General features: G+C 41.4%; 1 protein-coding gene across 1 annotated transcript in view; it reads right to left on the reverse strand.

Moving 5' to 3' along the window:
• GLP1R (glucagon like peptide 1 receptor) overlaps nucleotides 1-17905 on the reverse strand; it is a 126975-nt gene that overhangs the window by 47783 nt on the left and 61287 nt on the right. The window lies entirely within an intron of this gene.

The raw sequence follows: 17905 nt of genomic DNA on the forward strand, positions 1-17905 counted from the left end.
GGCATTATAGCCTGAATTGATTTTTCATTATGTACTTTAAAATCTTGTATTACAAACTAAAAGAAGGGATAATTTAAAACCTCCCAAGCAGATTCCTTTTACATGGGAGAAGGTTTTCTGGGTAACAAAAGCTGAATTCCATCTATTCTCTCAGCATGGAGTCAATTTATTATTTGTTTTAGGGGACAGTACGTGGCCATAGGAAAATAAAGGATCTGTCATGTAATTCCTGCCTTAAGTCCAACTAGCATGTGGTTTGTGCAGCTTTATGACAATACTTGTGTTGGTGACACACACAAAACTTTATGTTAATGTCCAGTTGCTAAGCTCTTATCTCTTCTTGGGGATCTTATTTTTCCCTTGTATTGTCTAGAACCAGAGAAATCAATAAGCATTTAAAGCTTATACAAAAGGGACCAATATTCTAGAAATGATGCTGTAAAACTACACAATTGGGCTAGGGCTTTGATTTATTTATCTTTTGATGGAACAAGCTTTCACAAAAAAAAGTTAGTTTCTTCGAAGCAGTTCTCTTAATAGAGCCTGTTTGCTGGAATTCCATGTCAATTACACCTTATTAGTATTAAATGTTTAAAGATATGGACTGGTGCCTAGAATTCAAACAGTCCCTGTATGCGGATAAAAGAACGAGAAGTGAGGACAACAGTTAGAACTAGCGTTAATGTCGTCATTTATCTTGTTCTTGGATGAGCTTATAAATCAAATCAAATGCTACAGCTGGCTAAAGGCTTTTGTATATAGGAAAATATGTTATCACATGCCAGGAGGCCTACAAATATTTCATTAGCTAGCTCTCTTATGCTGAAGAAAAAAAAATGATTTCCCTGTTAAAATAGCCAACCTGATTGGTATTTTAGTACAGCTGCATAACAGGAATGGCAGGAGATTAGTCACCCAATTGTCCTTCAGAATAAATTGCCACACAATTTATCTTTGAAACAAATTACAGCAACTCCTAGGCTATCACAATTTATCCAGACAGGGAAAGACAAACTGAGAGAGAGGAAGCAGAGAATAGAGTTTTCCCTCAGTGCACCGTGTGTGCATTTTGAGCATTGTAAGCTGTCCCAAATTTAATAACTCTTCTTAATTGTTGACAGGGGAAATGTTCTGGAAAAGGAAACAATTTTCTTCCAGAAGGCAGTTGTGAATCTGAAGTTTATGAGTAAGGGCTGGATTATGTGCTATGGTAGATTGACTTGATGCTCCTTGACAGAATGGTTTCCCCTCTGATGACAAAATATATATCATAATAGAGATTTTCTTTTTTAAAGAGTATCACCTGATCCACACAAATCTAATTTATTAACTGCACAAGCAACACACTGGCTTCTAATAAACTTTGTTTTGTAGGCTGGGCAAACTCTATAGAACTTCTAGAATTACTTTCTACTGAAGTAATCATAAGTTAATATGCATCTAACTTTATGGTACTTTTTATTCTTACACCCTGTTTTCTTTGTAAATATAGTGATGGCAGAATGATTGTGGTCACTGCAAAGTTTAAAAATAATCTTTAAGAGAAGCTGGAACACTGTGATGCCCTCTTGAAGAATGTTACATGAAAGAAGCCAGCAGATGGTTGGGGTTCAGTCTCCTAGAATTCCCAGTCAGCATATTAAAGACATGAGGTTAGAAAAATCTGGAAGTCAGATCAGGATGTAAAGTGTAATCATAGTTGTATTTTCTCCAAATATATTTTCTCAACCATTACAGAAGATCTAATACTGCAAGATACAAGACCAAAATTTAGTAATAGAAGAAGTTTTACATGTAGACAGTCCTACATTTCCAAGTAGGACTGTCAAATCCCCAGAGAGTTACTGACAGTCAGAGTTGGCAGTATTGGGTTAAGGGAGCCCTTTCCTGTCAGATCTGTATCCTGTGAGCATGAATGATGGCTGGACTTTGTGAAGTACTTTTCTGGTCATCAGAAGATGGGCCCAGCTGGGCCACCTGATTTAGGAGGGAAAGAAAATAGCCCAAGAATTATGAGACTTACGAAACTGTGCTCAAATTATTATACATTGTGTCTTATCAGTAGCAAATTTTTGTTGCTACAGTATATTAGAATACACAATAAAGAACGGGTTGAATTTAGTGCATGGAACTGAAGAGAGGTTTCCTCCATAGAAACCTGTATTTCTAATCAGAAGTAGGGTTAGACTTTTTCTTTGAGACCGACATCCGGTGACTAGAAAGATACTTCACTGTAAAGTCCAACTAATGTTTATATTATTTAACAGGGACTTTTCCCCTTATTTAATTAGGCCCCTGGGATGATAATCCGCAAACTGCTTTCACATATGCAAAGTCAATTTTATGCTGCAAAAGCAATTATGCTAACTGAATATGTGTTGCTGTTCTTCCCTAACTCACTTCATGCTACTCCAATTGTCAGAAAGCAAAGTAAGTTAGCTGCAAAAATTAAACATGAAGCTGGATAAAAGCCAGAAGCTGCTGTCATCAATTCCAAGGAAAAGCCAGAAAAGTGTGTTCCATCATAAGCATGACACCATTAGCCATGTTCATGCTCAGGTTAGATTTAAGGTGATGAACGGAAATTCTAAAAGGCAATATTTGGGTATGATTTGGGGATAAGTATTTATCAACAACATTTCCAAAGTAAGTAGAATAGACCTAAATTTCTTGGTATGCATTTGGCCTGTAACCAAAAAACCTCATAATAGCAACAAGAACACCCCCCCCACACACACACACACCACACACACCAAAATAGGAAAATGTAAAAGGTTAACAATGCAAATGTAAGCCATTGTGCAAAATTAAGCAGCCCAGAAGCATGACAAGAGCTAAATGGCCATATTTCACAAATCTTAGCACTGTGCAATCTAAGCCTCTGTGATAAAATATAAATTATTCCTAATTTATAAAGTACTAATCCACACTCATTGCCATATAACATTTATCTTATTTGTAACCCTTTATGGCAGATTTCTATCAGTTCCATTTCAGATATAGGATACTTACATGAAGACATCTACCTAAGCTAGAAATTCAGCTCAAAATATTCTAGTGCCAAATCAATGCTGGGTCACCCTGATTCAAACTGAGCATTTTCTTTAACATAGCCCCAGATTTTCTGAAGAAATCACCTGAATATCACCAGCCACATAAGCATAGCAAACTAAAAAAAAAAAAAAAAGGCAGCCTGAGACTACAAAAATAACGAGGGAGGATATCAAACAGTTTATTTGTTTATTATTAAAATTTCTATCACCGCCCATCTCCCCCCAGAAAGTTTGTACTTCACTATACATGCCTGTCAGGCTACATTCTGCCTGTGACAAATTCTAAGTTGTAGTGGCATATCTGAGTGCTGAACATTTAAGATGAGGATGAGGATGAGGATGATATCAACATATTGCATATTGTAGCAATTCTATTGGGAAAGGACAGAAATGTGCAGGATTTTAGAAATGTTTTAGCCACAGAATTCCCCACACCTCAGGTTTCTCTATGAAATGTTCATTCTGTCTTCAAATTAACCGTCCTGATGAGGTATCTGCACATTTTCAGATTAAGCCAACATATTTATGACTTGGAACAAAGCCCTTATTTCCTACTACTTTCAAATGACATATAGAATTTACAGGAATTGTGCCTAGAAAGAAGACAGTTCAGTCACTCCAGTAGGAACATCGACCAGATCCATCTGTGTATCAATTTCCCAATCAGCCCACAATATATTAATTTTCTGGCTTATATGGTACAAATATGGAAGATACATAAAGACACCATTTTCTACTGGAAGAGAAATGAGTGCAACACATTCCTACACATTTCCAGTTATCATTCAGGGCATATCAAACACTCCAATATCTATAGCCAAGTCTTAGGAAGCAATTATATTATTGCTGCTTTCAACAGAGTCTAAATGCTACACTATTTACATTTTCTTTCTTAAAACTACAGAATTCAGCCAAGGACAAGAAGAAACAGAAGAGGCTGAAGTTAAGGTATGATGGGGGAAAAGTCAACTTGACATCCACAGCTCAAGGGATTTAGCTAAAACCTGTCTGTGAAAATGATCTCTCCCTCACAGGACTTGCATACAGCAGGAAGTTTCTTTTTGGTTAGTAGACAGATTTCTAGTCTAAGGAAGCAACTCATCAGCAACCATTGGCCAAATAAAAATAGAAATCAAAGAACAAGACATTGCACTTCACTCTAATACTAAATTTGTCCCTGTTTTTAATGGAGCCAAACACCAGTCATGCTAGTAACTCACCACTGCCTGCATATACATATATTTCCTAAATATGAAACATTTCATTATGTATACGCAATGTCATTTTTCCATATATACAAGCAAATTTCACTAGTTTCTATATAAAAGGATAAATTGATCCAACCAGACTTTAGAAATAACAATTTTCAGAAAATTGTTTGGTAGCATTTTAATCTCAAATTTTGAAGACAATTGGAAGAAGGGGAGAAGAAAGTATCATGAATCTGGAAGTTTAACTCACAGCAGGTAAAACAAAACAGGACTAAGGATACAAAGTAACAGCTCAGATCAATCCATAATAAGGTTTTTTTCAAAAGATACTAATTCATATCTAGCTCCAGATATTTATTTATTTAAATTTATTATAGCTGCCCCACTGCAAAAGACTCTGGGTGACTTACAACACCCAATATACAGTTTTAAAACAATTAACATCATAACCACAAAACTTAATAGCCTGGACATACATAGCTGTAACAGTAAAAAAGAAATGATAGGGGCTGCACTAAGACATGAACTCCAGCCCTGAGAACAGAGTCAAGTCTTAAGAGCCTTTGGAACCCTAAGAGAGTGGGCACTATACATATCTCTGGGATGATGCTACTCCAGAAGGCAGAGGCTGTGGCACAGAAAGCATGCTTCCTTGGACCCATGACAACTGAGGAGACCTGGAGGGCACCCATTCTGTTTGAAGGTACCCACTGGTAGTCCCACAGATAACCAGCCCCTATACCACACTATAGGTGATGGCCAGCACCTTTAATTGCACCCAGAGGACAGCTGGTAGCCGATGCAGCTCACATAGCAGCAATGACACAGGGGAATAACAAGAAGTGCCTGTTACAGCTTGTGCTGCTGCATTTTGGACCAGCTGTAGCCTCTGGATGATCTTCAATGACAGCCTATGTAGTGTGCACTGCAGTAGTCTAGTCACAAGGCGACTAGGGTGTAACTACCTGAAGGGCCTTCCAGTTGAGGAATGGATACAACTGGCACCCAAGACAAACCTGTGCAAAGTCCCTCCTGGCCACACCTGCCACCTGCTCATTGAGCAATAGCTGTGAGTCCAGGAGGACCCCCAAATTGTACACCAGTCATGAATGGGGAACCCCATCCAAGACCAATAGTGAAAACATCCCCAACCCAGGGGGGTGGGGGACAAACAGCCATAGTCATTCAATTTTGTCAGGATAGAGCCGAAGTCTGTACCTCCTCAACTAGATCTAACAGCTTCCAGAGACCAGGTAGTAAACCGACAGTTTCACTTGTGCAGCCCAGGGTTGAGATGTACAGTTGAGTATCATCTACATCCTGAGCATACCAAACCCTGAATTGATGGATTACCTTACCCAAAAGTTTCATGGAGATGTTAAACAAGACGGGTCAAGCGATAACAACAGTCAAAGCGTGCAAACCAAACAGAGTCTCAGATGCTTGCCTGAATAATTGGCTTTTAAATAGGAGCGCTCAGAAGAAAAGTCCAAAATCAGTCCAAGGTTCCAAGAGCCCGGTGAGGGTTGTCAGTCAGTTCAGAGGTTCCAGGTTTCTTACATGAACAGGATTCATAGGAATGTCACACAAGAGCCAGAGATCAGATGTTGTTTCCAGCAAAGGAAACATGGGTCAGGGCTGCCTCTTAAATCAAGCTGCAGCCAGCTGTCACTAATCAAGAGATTTACTCCCTTGCTTGGCAAGGAGTTTCATAGAATGTCTCTTCTCTGCTCTCCTCTCTACTTGCTGGGTGTGGGGACTGGGAGTCCAGGTGATGCCTGTTTTTGATCAGCCTCATGTGACTCTGAGCTTGGTGTCTCCTGAGGCTGACATTCCACAGGTTCTGCTGAAGCAGCATCTTCAGATTCAGAATCTGAGTCCTGACCCTAGGTCATGACAGTCACTGACAAATGCAATCAGTGCTGTCTCTGTACTGTATCCTGGTCTGAAGCCTGAAATGGGTCCAGATAATCTGTTTCCTTCAAATTCCTTTGTAGCTCCTCTCTGGCCACCTTCCCCACAACCTTCCACACAAAGAAAAGAATGGAAACTGGATGATAATTGTCTAGGATGGAAGAGTCCAGCAGTGGCCTTTTAAGAAGGGCTGCACCACCACCACCTTCAAGGCCAAGGGGTTACTTCCTCCCTCGAAGAATATGATACTATTGCATGAACCCCCCCTCTGGTAACCTCCCAGGCCATCTTGACAACCCAGGAGGGACCAGGGTCTAACCAACAGGTGGCCAAACAACCTTGTCCGCTTCCTTGGGAATCACAGAATCAATTTCAGTCCATATAACTTTACAAGACTGTGCCCCAGGCAACTCTCTTGGACTTGCCCAGTCAGAATCCAACTCTCAGCAAATCTGAACTTTATCCTCCAGATAGCATGAATATGCCTCACCATGGCCCTGTACATAGTCCTGCAGCCTGCTCCCCTCAAGCAGGAAATGGGTCGTACTAAACAGGGGCACCAAGTGGTATTGGAGGATACAATAAGGGTGGGAAAATAATAGCATTTCACCACTCTTATTGCCATGATGTACACTCAGATATGGTCTCTTACTCGTGTTGGTCGGATTCACTTTGTTTTTCTCCAGTGGCACTCCAGTCGTCGCTTCTGGTGTTTCGTCATCTGAAGCTCCTTGGAAAACCAAGGTGCCCCCCTTCTCAATTACCTTTCCCTGAAATGGAATGTTTGAGACTGGTCTCCTAGGTCAAGAGTGGATTTCTTCACTAAACATATTATCATCTCCTTTAAGCCAGGGGAGTACCTCCCTCCTGCAAGAAGACATTGATCGTCTCCCTTAAACACAGTGCCAATTCTGTTTTACTTAATTATCCAGGAAGGGTGAGGGATGAATATTATTTATTTATTTATTTATTTATTTATTTAATTTGTCCCTGCCCATCTCCTCCTATCAGGGAACTCTAGGCAGTTTACAATAATCGATTAAAACAACAACCATACAATATACGGTAAATAGAATATACAAATATAAAATTACTCAAATAAATATAAATAAGGGTAAAAAAGTAAAAACATTCAAGTGGCAGGAGAATCTGATACATTCCATATGAGGGAGGAGTGGTCTAAGATAGCAGCCATCCCCACGTAGATCTATTCCCCTCTCTGTCCCAAGCAAGGCGGCAGAGCCAGGTCTTCAGACTCCTCCGGAAGGTCAGGAGCAATGGGGCCAGTCTCACCTCCAGGGGCAGCATGTTCCACAGGGCAGGAGCTACTGCAGAGAAGGCCTGCCTCCTGGACCCCGCCAAACGGAATTCTCTTACCGACGGGGTCCACAGCATGCCCTCTCTGCACGATCGGGTGGGACAGGCTGATATAATGGGGAAGATGCAGTCCCTCAGGTAACCTGATCCCATGCCATGTAGGGCTTTAAAGGTGATAACCAACACCTTGAATTGGACCCAGAAACAAACTGGTATCCAATGCAGCTCACGCAGCAGTGGTGTTACATGTGCCCTTCTAGGGGCACCAAAAGCAGCCCACGTGGCTGCATTCTGGACCAGCTGAAGCTTCCAGATACTTTTCAAGGGTAGAACCATGTAGAGCACATTGCAATAGTCTATATGAGAGATAACAAGGGCACAAGTGACTGTTCGAACGGCCTCCCGATCCAGGAAGGGACGTAACTGGTGCACCACACATAGCTGCGCAAAGGCTCTCCTGGCCATAGCTGCCACCTGCTCTTTGAGCAGGAGCCATGAGTCCACAAGGACCCCCTCTCCCAAAGACATATTAACCATCACCTGAACACAACCACACGTCACCTCCCAGGCTGCTTTTACCAGCCAAGAGGGGCATGGGTCTAGATGACATGTGGTGGCATTTACTGTCCATAGGATCCAGTCCACTTCCTCAGGTCCAATAGGATCAAACTGTTCCCAGATAACTGGGTAAGCACGTTCCCCTAGTATTGTTCCAGACCATGCCTCAAGCCTGGAGTCTAACTTGGAGTGGATCCGAGCGATTTTGTCCTGTAGATGCTAAGCAAATTCTTCTGCACGGCCCTGTAGGTGGGTCACTGAGCCCACCTTCCCCAGAAGGGATCGAGTGATCTTCAACAGAGCCCTTGGGTAGCATTCTGTGGATGCAATAAGAGCAGAGAATTATTGACGTTTCGCTGCTTTTATCGCCACAAGGTAGGCCTTAATAGTGGCTCTAACCTGTGTTTGGTCGAATTTGGTCTTTGTCTTCCTCCAGTAGCACTCTAGGCATCTCTTAACCCTCTTCAGAACCCTCAACTCCTCTGTAAACCATGGGGAGCACCAGGTTCGAAGGGACAAGGAAGGCCGTACAGGTGTGATCCTGTCCAAGGCCCCAGCCGCCTCCCTATTCTAGGCCACAGCTAGGGCCTCTGCTGGGCTGTGCAACAGATCCTTGGGTATAACTCAGATCACATTTTATTGTAAACCGCCCAGAGTCCCTCCTTGGGAGGGAGGTGGGCAGTGATAAAATTTGATAAATAAAAAATAAATAAAATAACCCCCAGTTCCCTCTGAAACCCTACCGGGTCCATCAGTCACTGGGGGCGGACCAATCGAATGGGTCCCGCCTCCCTGCAGAGGGGGGTGGCATAAGAGAATCTCAGGGCCACCAGCATGCGATCTGACCATGACAATGGGGACAGCTGTAACTCTCCCCTCAGATCACATTGCCACTGCTCCAACAAGAAAACCAAGTCCGGGGTGAGGCCACTGTCTCGAATTGGGTCCTGAATTATCTGGGACAGGCCCATGGCTTCCATGGTGGCCAAGAACTCCTGAGCTGCCTCCAAGGCCCGCCCCAGGGATGGCAGGTTGAAGTCCCCAGAACCATGAGCCTGGGGAACTTCATTGCCAGCCCTGAGACAGCCTAGAGCAGCTCAGGCAGGGTGGTTTCTATGAAGCAGGGAGGCTGTTACAGTAGCAACACTCCCAACTGTTCTTGGGAACCCAACTTGAAGAACAGGGTCTCACAACCAGCCACTTGTGGAGCAGTGCCCCTGAAGGCCACCAGAGACTCCCAGATGACAACTGCCACCCCTCCTCCCCTGCCCTGGGATCTCGGCTGGTGCCATACTGTAAACCCGGCCGGGCACATTTCTGAAAGGGGCACCCCCCCTTTGGGGCCCAGCCAGGTCTTGGTAATACACGCCAGGTCTGCCCCCTTCCAGTGATCAAATCACATATGAGGGTTGTTGTTTTTTTTATTAACTGACCTGGCATTGAAAAGCAACAGCCGGAGACCAGGGCCCCTATGGATCTGCTGACCAGGGCTGGGGTCTGAGCACAGAGGGCCGGAACATGCCACCAGTAACAAACACCAGGGGCATCTTCCCCAAAGATGGCCCAACCTCCGTCCTAAGCCTACCCATTACCATCTCAATGGTAATGATGTGCCCCACCCTAGAGCCTCCAGTGACTCCTAATACATTATCCCCCACTCCTGGACCTCTGGAGTCTCTGGCTCAAAATAGGGTTCCCTCCATCCATTCATACATCCTTACTCACAGTCAATCACCCACAGGGTGATGGTAGGCCCTCTGGAGCACCAGCTCTCGGCACTGTCAGAGCCCAACCATCACCCCCCATTCGCTATGCCCCCCCTTGAACTCTCTCACTGCTCAACGGGGGGGCCACTCATTCATTCCTCACCCACACCGTCTCTCACTCAGGAGGTGAGTGCTCTTTTATACAATCACCCACTCCCAGACTCCCCCCATCTCTCACCCTGGGGAAGGATCTTTAACTCACTCTGAAGGGACCCTAACATCTTCCTGCCATCTCAGGGGCGGTTGGGAGGGGATGGGCAGGTTCTTACTCCCAAACTCCCCACTCCTCACCAGCAAGGTCTGTCCCACTGAGGCCAACAGCCAGCCCACTTTACTGGGGGCCAAGTATGTAAACTGTGGCTCTCATCTCTCATACGTCCTGTCCATATCCTCAAGCAGTTGTCAAAGTTACATCCCTATGACATGCCCCAGCTGTGGAGGACAAGTCAATATAGATTTGACTGACTTTGTCTGCAAAGGGTAATACAAATTGCTCCCAATATGTCACCAACTGTCCTGGCTCCCTCCAACATCTTAGTGAAGGCAACAATACACAGGACAGGAGAGCAACGGTTGCCTCTTCTGTTGTGGAATAAGAATTCAAATAGGCCTTACTCTTTACATGGTATGATTCTCCACTTGTGCTTCACCTGACATCCCCCCTATAAGCACACAGCAGATGCTTACTACGTACATCTAAAGTTCCCTTCCTCTTAAGAAAGGTTCCTATAACTAGTGGGACTGGGAAGAACTTTTGTTTAGACACAGCTTCCTGGTTTGAATATGTACTGTGCATAGATCAGTTAATGAATTACTCATATCCTCATTTATCCATCCATCCATTTAACTTGTATGGCTGCCCAACTCACATCAACTGTGGGTGAGCCTGAATTCTTTTACTCATAACTCAGAGTAAAATATAAATTGTGTGTTTGATTACAAATATATAAATGAAAGTGATGTATTACCCACACTTTACAGAGATGTATGATTTACAACATGTCTTAGCACAGTTCAGTCCCTCAGTGTATTTTCTTCAGTAACGTTAAGTATAGTTTGAAGTGGTGCATTGCTGGTCCTTATCTCAAAGATCCTGCTTGAGCTATATGGACACATCAGGAGGCTCCATGGGCATGTTATGCTACACCAGGTTTTCTCTATTCTGAAAAGCCATAAACTTTAAATATGGTTACAGTCCCTATAAATCTTGTTTGAAACTTGCGTCTTTGGAAGATTTCTGTTTTACAGGATTTAGTACCATTAGATGATTAATATACAGGACCCTGAAGGAGCTATAAAAAGTAAAATGGATTACCTTTGCAGCTCCAAGCTTTTTTTAGTTTACACAGTGTTACTGCCCATTGAGCTTAAATTATAAAAAGGAACAAAAATGAGATTACATTGTCAATTACAGGAACCATTCGAAGCGAGTATTTGTAGCTTAGGGTTGAACTGTGGAGTCCTTGGTGCTCTCTGAGCCTTGTTTTCTTGCAGATGTTTCATTGCCAGACTAGGCAACATCTTCAGTGGAAACAGGGAGTGGGCCTTGCTCTCTGTTTATATACTGTGGCTTGCCCTGCTTGTGTTGGTAGGGGTGTTGTTCTCTCCTTGGGAGTTCCATGATTGGGCTGTTGTTTGCTCTTGGTTGATTGACTGAGATAATAGTTCCTTGATTAGGGTTGTGCTGTTTGGTTGTTCATCTGGTGTTAATCCTAGTGTTGATTTTTGCATATCTGATTTTGTATATTTTTGCATATCTTGACTGTTGGCGAGGAGTTGTACTGATCTTTTGGCTTTTCTACTGTCTCTTTTGAATGGTATGTAAATGTTGTTTACCTCTATGTGTCTGTTGATGGCTGCTTGCTCTGAGTGCCAGGCTTCCAGGAGTTCTCTGGCGTTTTTGGATTTGGCTTGGTTTAGGATGCTCACAGTTTCCCAGTTGAAACTATGGTTGAGTCTGTCCATATGTTGTGAGATTAAGGAGTTCTCATCATGTCTTCTGACTGCCAGTTGGTGTTCGTGGATGCGCTCTGCTAGTCTTCTGCCTGTCTGTCCTACATAGTGGCTGTTACAGTCTTTGCACTGTATGTTGCAGGTGACTCCTGTTTTTCTTTCTTGGGCTGCTGGGTCTTCTGATTTGCTTAAGATGTTCTGAAGGGCTTTGGTTGGTTTGTGTGCTACGGTGATCCCATGTGGTTGCAACAGTCTGTTGGTAGCTTGTGAGATGTTTCTGATGTATGGCAGAGTTATCCTTTTCGTAGTTTCTGTTGGTTGGGTTGTAGTGGGTTGAGTGGTGAGGCACTTTTTGATAAAGTTGCGGGGGTATCCATTTTTCTGGAAGAACCATCTTCCCACCCCTCTCAAGAGCTCTTTTCCAAGTAACATGATGTTTTGGGTTATATCAGTCATGTTCCTTTGCATCTATAGTGACTACAATATAGTAAGGTTCACTTTAGCTAAATTGACTAAAAGAAGGAACCTGTATCAGGAAACATTATTATAATTTTTAACTAAGGAAAACAGTTCTCTTTATGGAGATGCCTTTTGTAGAAACACGATCTTTCTGGAGGCATCAACAAGCATCTCCTTGGGTGTGCATTCTTTATATACCTTTTCCTTTCCAATCCAGAGTGAATCTACTTTATACTCTAAAATAGCAACTACATCCCCCCTGCTTTGGCTTTGTTGACAGGTGGCACATCTGGCTTGGAAGACAACAGAGAACTGCAAATGAGTGGAAATGTATTTTTCAACCTTGTAGCCCAGGGAGAACATTATTTGCTTCCTAATCTCTATGGATGTCTAGTTTTCCTGCTTTCTGTATCCCTTGTGATTTTAAATAGCATGCTTTTAGAAAATGAGGATGCCCATTTTAAGGCTGCAAAGTTAAGGCTTCTAATTCTATAGGGATACAGAAAGCAGGAAAACTAGACATCCATAGAGATTAGGAAGCAAATAATGTTCTCCCTGGGCTACAAGGTTGAAAAATACATTTCCACTCATTTGCAGTTCTCTGTTGTCTTCCAAGCCAGAAGTGCCACCTGTCAACAAAGCCAAAGCAGGGGGGATGTAGTTGCTATTTTAGAGTATAAAGTAGATTGAGGAAAAACCAAATGTGTGATTCAGAAAAGGCAGCATGTGTGTCCCCTTTCACAATTGATAGGAATATGGACAGCAGAAACAAGCCAATACCCCAAATCATAAAATCCTCTAAAGGCAATCATTCAGCTAGCAGCTCTGCAAAGCAGGCTGCTTGCCAGATGTCTAGGCTCAATTAAATTAACTGTCAGTAATTTTTGTTCTTCCCCCTCCTCAATCAGCAAGCAATCATTACTGAAACTTTGACCACTGCTAAGGCTTAACCAGAAGTAGCCAGTGATCCTTGACAGTAGGATTCTTCCTCTTAGAAACAGCGAGAGATGATGGTCCCAACTATTCATAGCCCAGTAATCACACCAAGATAAAGACTACTATTACTTTATTATTTTATTTTTTACTGAAAAGTCAAATAATAATTTGCTTTATTCTCTTCTGTGACTGATTGCAGTTGTGGTTGTTCTTGTTTTTAAAGAGATCCTTTCAAGCACTTATTGAGAAAATGAATTTGAGTTTATTGATGTGAGATTGAATCTAGTGGTGAATTTCCAAGAATAGAAATGATCTACTCCTCCCCCTGCAACCTCCCACATGGCCTCAACATCTGTGCAGAGAGTCACCAATCCTGTGTAGCAAAACTTGAGGATCACAGGACTATGAGAGTGAAGAAAAGTTCCTCCATGCTAGTGGACATCAACATGGAACTTCACTTTCATTGACTTGTATTTTTAATCTAATCAGTAGCAAATGTTCTCTGAGAGGATCACACTAAAAGAACACGAGCAGAATAAAATATAAAGTAAAAACACTAAAAAAAAACCCAAATCCAACAATTAACATAGAAAGTCAAAAACAATACAAAAGTAACTTTTAAAAAATAATCTAGCAAGCAATACAATTGTACGCATTATTATAATGTATGTTATAACTCAGATCCTTTATGCATTTAAAATATTTTCCTAAGTCCAGAAATCCATATTATATATTACAGATTATATATTTATAATATTTATATATTATATTGGTCTACTAAAAATGAGAAATAACAACAACAGCCCTTAGCCAGAGTAAACCTGGTTTACCCTGGCTGATTTGGCCATCTCAACAACCCCAGCTTCTTTAAACCAGCAACAGTGACATGTTGGGTGCCCAAGACAGGAAAAAAAAATAGGCAGTCTTAATTCATACGTATCATGTATGTGACCGTTGCTTTTTAAAATGTGCTTTCTTTACATCCTTTCTTCCACATATATGAATGGAGTGATCTGTTTTCCAAGCTAGGAAGCATTCTGGATTATGTTTATGGATTTTGTCTTCTATTAAATATTAATAATTATGTTGTTAATAATTCTGTGACAAGGCAGAATTGCAGTTACCTAGCCTTGAGTGTCCTTACGATAGAATAGATGGGATATACTGTAAATCAAATAAATCATGGCAACAGCATATGCTTTTATTTTTGCCTTCACCAGCAGACCATGAGGCAGGTGATGGAATGTAGGGAAGGGAATGCTGAACCATTAAAGAAAAGATATTTGAGTCCTGGGAAAGTGGAAAGCATAAGAAAGAAACTCGAAAAACTCAGCTGACTGTGTTAGGTATAAGATGAAGTAGAGAGAGGCCTTGACAGGCTTTCAAGATTCTGTTACAATACCGTAACTGCATTAAAGCACACTGCAAGACTCCTGTTTCCTAACCTTGCCTGCTTTGAAGGGCTGACAAAGCATTCTTTTGTTACAGTTTTAAAAAAGAGATGAACCATTAGCAGTCTCTTTGTGCTCCTATTATACCTAATGGTACCTATCATCATTTTCATTTTATCTTATTCTCTAATTTGGACTGATTCTAATTTCTTATAAATCTTGAGTGATGATATCACCAATTCCATGTTGTCATTTTGGCATCACTGTGATTTGCTGTGGGCCCTACTGCAAACATAAATGCGCAGAAGGAAAAATCTGGGCATGTAAAGCTAGTTGAAGGACAAAATAGTACACAAAATTCCTTGTGTTTTTCATAGCCAGCCGAGATGATTAACAATTACAGAAAATACTGAAATTTTGTATTAATCCAATTTGAGGGCCCCAAGGTAAAGCATCCCTCCTCCCTATTTTACTGCAGCTGTAATGACTTTTATGGAAACAAAATACATTTTGGAGAAACTACCAAGGTCAGAAAATATTATTAGCTTAATTAACAGATTTTGGCTTGTTTTGTTTTGTAATCCTGAACTGGGAAAAAAGTTATGTTATTAAGATTGTTTGAAAGAATAGTGAACTATCTCTTGCCTCCATATAATACAGTGAGTATTACATGCCTTTAAAAAAAGACAAAAACTGCAGGCTTGCTGGCTTTGCAAAGTTACAGGTCTGTGCAAGTCATTCCAAGAGATGTCTCCAACAGGAGAAGAACTGACATTTCACACATTTCTATTTTATTGTCACCTTGAACAAATAATCTGATCCACTATCCTACTGTGCTATAGAGTTCTCACTATTGCTCATCTCCAGGTATTGTGACAAAATGGAAGAAAACTAAACTATGTGGGTCTGAGACCAAAAGGTTTGTACAGGAAAAAGATAATGCAGACTAATGCATGTTGCAATGCGAATAGAATAAGAGAAGGAAAAGGAAAAGGAAAAGGAAAAGGAAAAGGAAAAGGAAAAGGAAAAGGAAAAGGAAAAGGAAAAGGAAAAAGAAAAGTCAACAAGTTTAGGTAGAGTTGAGTATGTGGGCTCAGATTGCTGGAGAGTTTCTTTCCCTCTCTATACATGCCCAAACAGCTTTTCATAATTAAAAAAAAAATCCCATTTTCAATGGAGAAGGGCAGGGGAAAAAAAAGGAAGTTTGAGAGCAATTGAAAAAAGGCAGGTTATAAACCTTACTTTGCTCCTGTAGGGACTTCCAATCCTTTAATGACCAACTCAACAGAAATCCAAACACTAATTTGCTTTAAAATGAAATTATATACTATCCCCAGATAACACAGCTTTTGCTTATCTCCAAAAGTACATGAAAGATGCAGCACATTGTGATAATTTATTAAGGTGCAGGATTATGGTAAATCTTGGTTCTCTTTCCCACACTGATGGCTGTTAGTGTGGTTAGCAGCCAAATTGCTGCCATGATAGTAAATAAATAGGCTGCTCGAAGGAAGGCATCTAATTTTTCATGCAGGGTGTTATTTAAAAGCAGATTAGAATTATTGGAAGAAGTTCTGAAATATTTAATGGGCTCCCACATCAATTAATTGGGGAGTAGACAATTTTGCATATTAATATAATCAGAATTTTAAATTGTTTTAAATAATGTACATGCTTGGTGAAAGGTGAAAGGTCCCCTGTGCAAGCACCAAGTCATGTCTGATTAACGCTAAAAAATATAGAGAGCTTGTACAATAAGTTTTCATATGATTCTCAAATAGTCACTACCATTAGAAAACATAACAGAAAAATACTTAGGCATTATAGAAACTGATTTTGAAATTTTGGAGAGAGTGCTTTGTTCGACATATTAAAAAAAAGATACTGAAAAATTTCAAGAGTTACAATCACAAATCAGACACAGTAAACCTGTTGGGCCCTCAACTCTAATCTACTAACTGTCTAATGATAGACAGTTATTACTCTCTGTTATTAAAAAAAGAGTATGATTGTGGTATCTTGATTACAGAAATAATGTAATGCTGTAAGGTATCCACCAACTTTAGTTATGCTATGTTACTGGCACCAACATCTTTTGTCTATAAGAGGGATGGCAACCTTCTCCGTACGGGTCAGAGGCCATGCCACCACTACCATCAGTTCCTCCTTCTACACCTCATGGCTTGCTCTTGCCCATGCCAGGCAGGGACTTGTTGCTCCACCAGCACTGAGGCAGTTGGTAAAGCCAGTGCCAAAGTGCTCTCTCCCTCTCTTGAGTGGGCCAGGTGACTATATTGCTTTTTGAGAGCATGGGCTGGATGACTGCTGGTGGTGGGCCACATCTGACCCATGGGCCGTAGATTGTTGACCCTGTGCTATAAGACAGAATTAATACTACACAAAAGGAATCTTAAAATGATAGGGATTTAGAGCATCTGACATATAGAGTAATTATGATTACCTAAAGATTTTCCAATCCCTTACTCACATTCCTAAGTTTTAGACACATATTTTTAAATAAAAGTTTACATTGAAATATTCTTAGAAGGCTGTTCCTTCCATTTGTATCTCTGAAACAGAATGAATAAAATTAGCCTGTTTTTCTTAGAATTGCTTCCTAAAAGCTGTCAAGCAATCTGTAACAATCTGAGGCCAATTTTCACTAGCAGCTGTTCCACATCAGTCTAGGACCCATCTTTCCACATAATATTTTCCATGTTTTGTAGGAAACAATGTCTACAGGTGGGATTACCAGTTTCTGGATTCTGCTGAGCCACTAATTTTGGCATCCCTCACTGCTGACCATGCTGGCTAAGACTGCTGGGTATTGTAGATCAACAACATTTACAGGATACCTAACCTTATCTTACAGTACGTAGCTCAGCTAAAGTATAGCCCATTGCATCATAGCACCTTCCCTGTTCTGGAAAAACTGTTGAGGTAATTGTTCCCTAGATGCCTGGGGATGATAGCTAATCTTATCCATGACCAGCACAGCTGGTAATTCAGGAAGCTATAGATCTACCACAGCTGAAGAGCAACAGGCTGTAGGATACTGTTGTTATTCGTTCATTCGTTTAGGTGCTTCCGACTCTTCGTGGCTTCACGGACCACCCCACGCCAGAGCTTCCTGTAGGTCATCAACACCCCCAGCTCCCCCAAGGACGAGTCCGTCACCTCTAGAATATCATCCATCCACCTTGCCCTTGGTCGGCCCCTCTTCCGTTTGCTCTCCACTCTCCCTAGCATACTGTAGGATACTGCCTAATAGGAATTAAGCTTTTGACAAATTTAGCATCCTAGTGAGAAGAACGAACATTTTAAGAAGTTTTTTCCAGGATTGGTAT

This window comes from Candoia aspera, chromosome 1 (assembly GCF_035149785.1).
Source record: "Candoia aspera isolate rCanAsp1 chromosome 1, rCanAsp1.hap2, whole genome shotgun sequence".
NCBI classification, from domain to species: Eukaryota; Metazoa; Chordata; class Lepidosauria; order Squamata; family Boidae; genus Candoia; species Candoia aspera.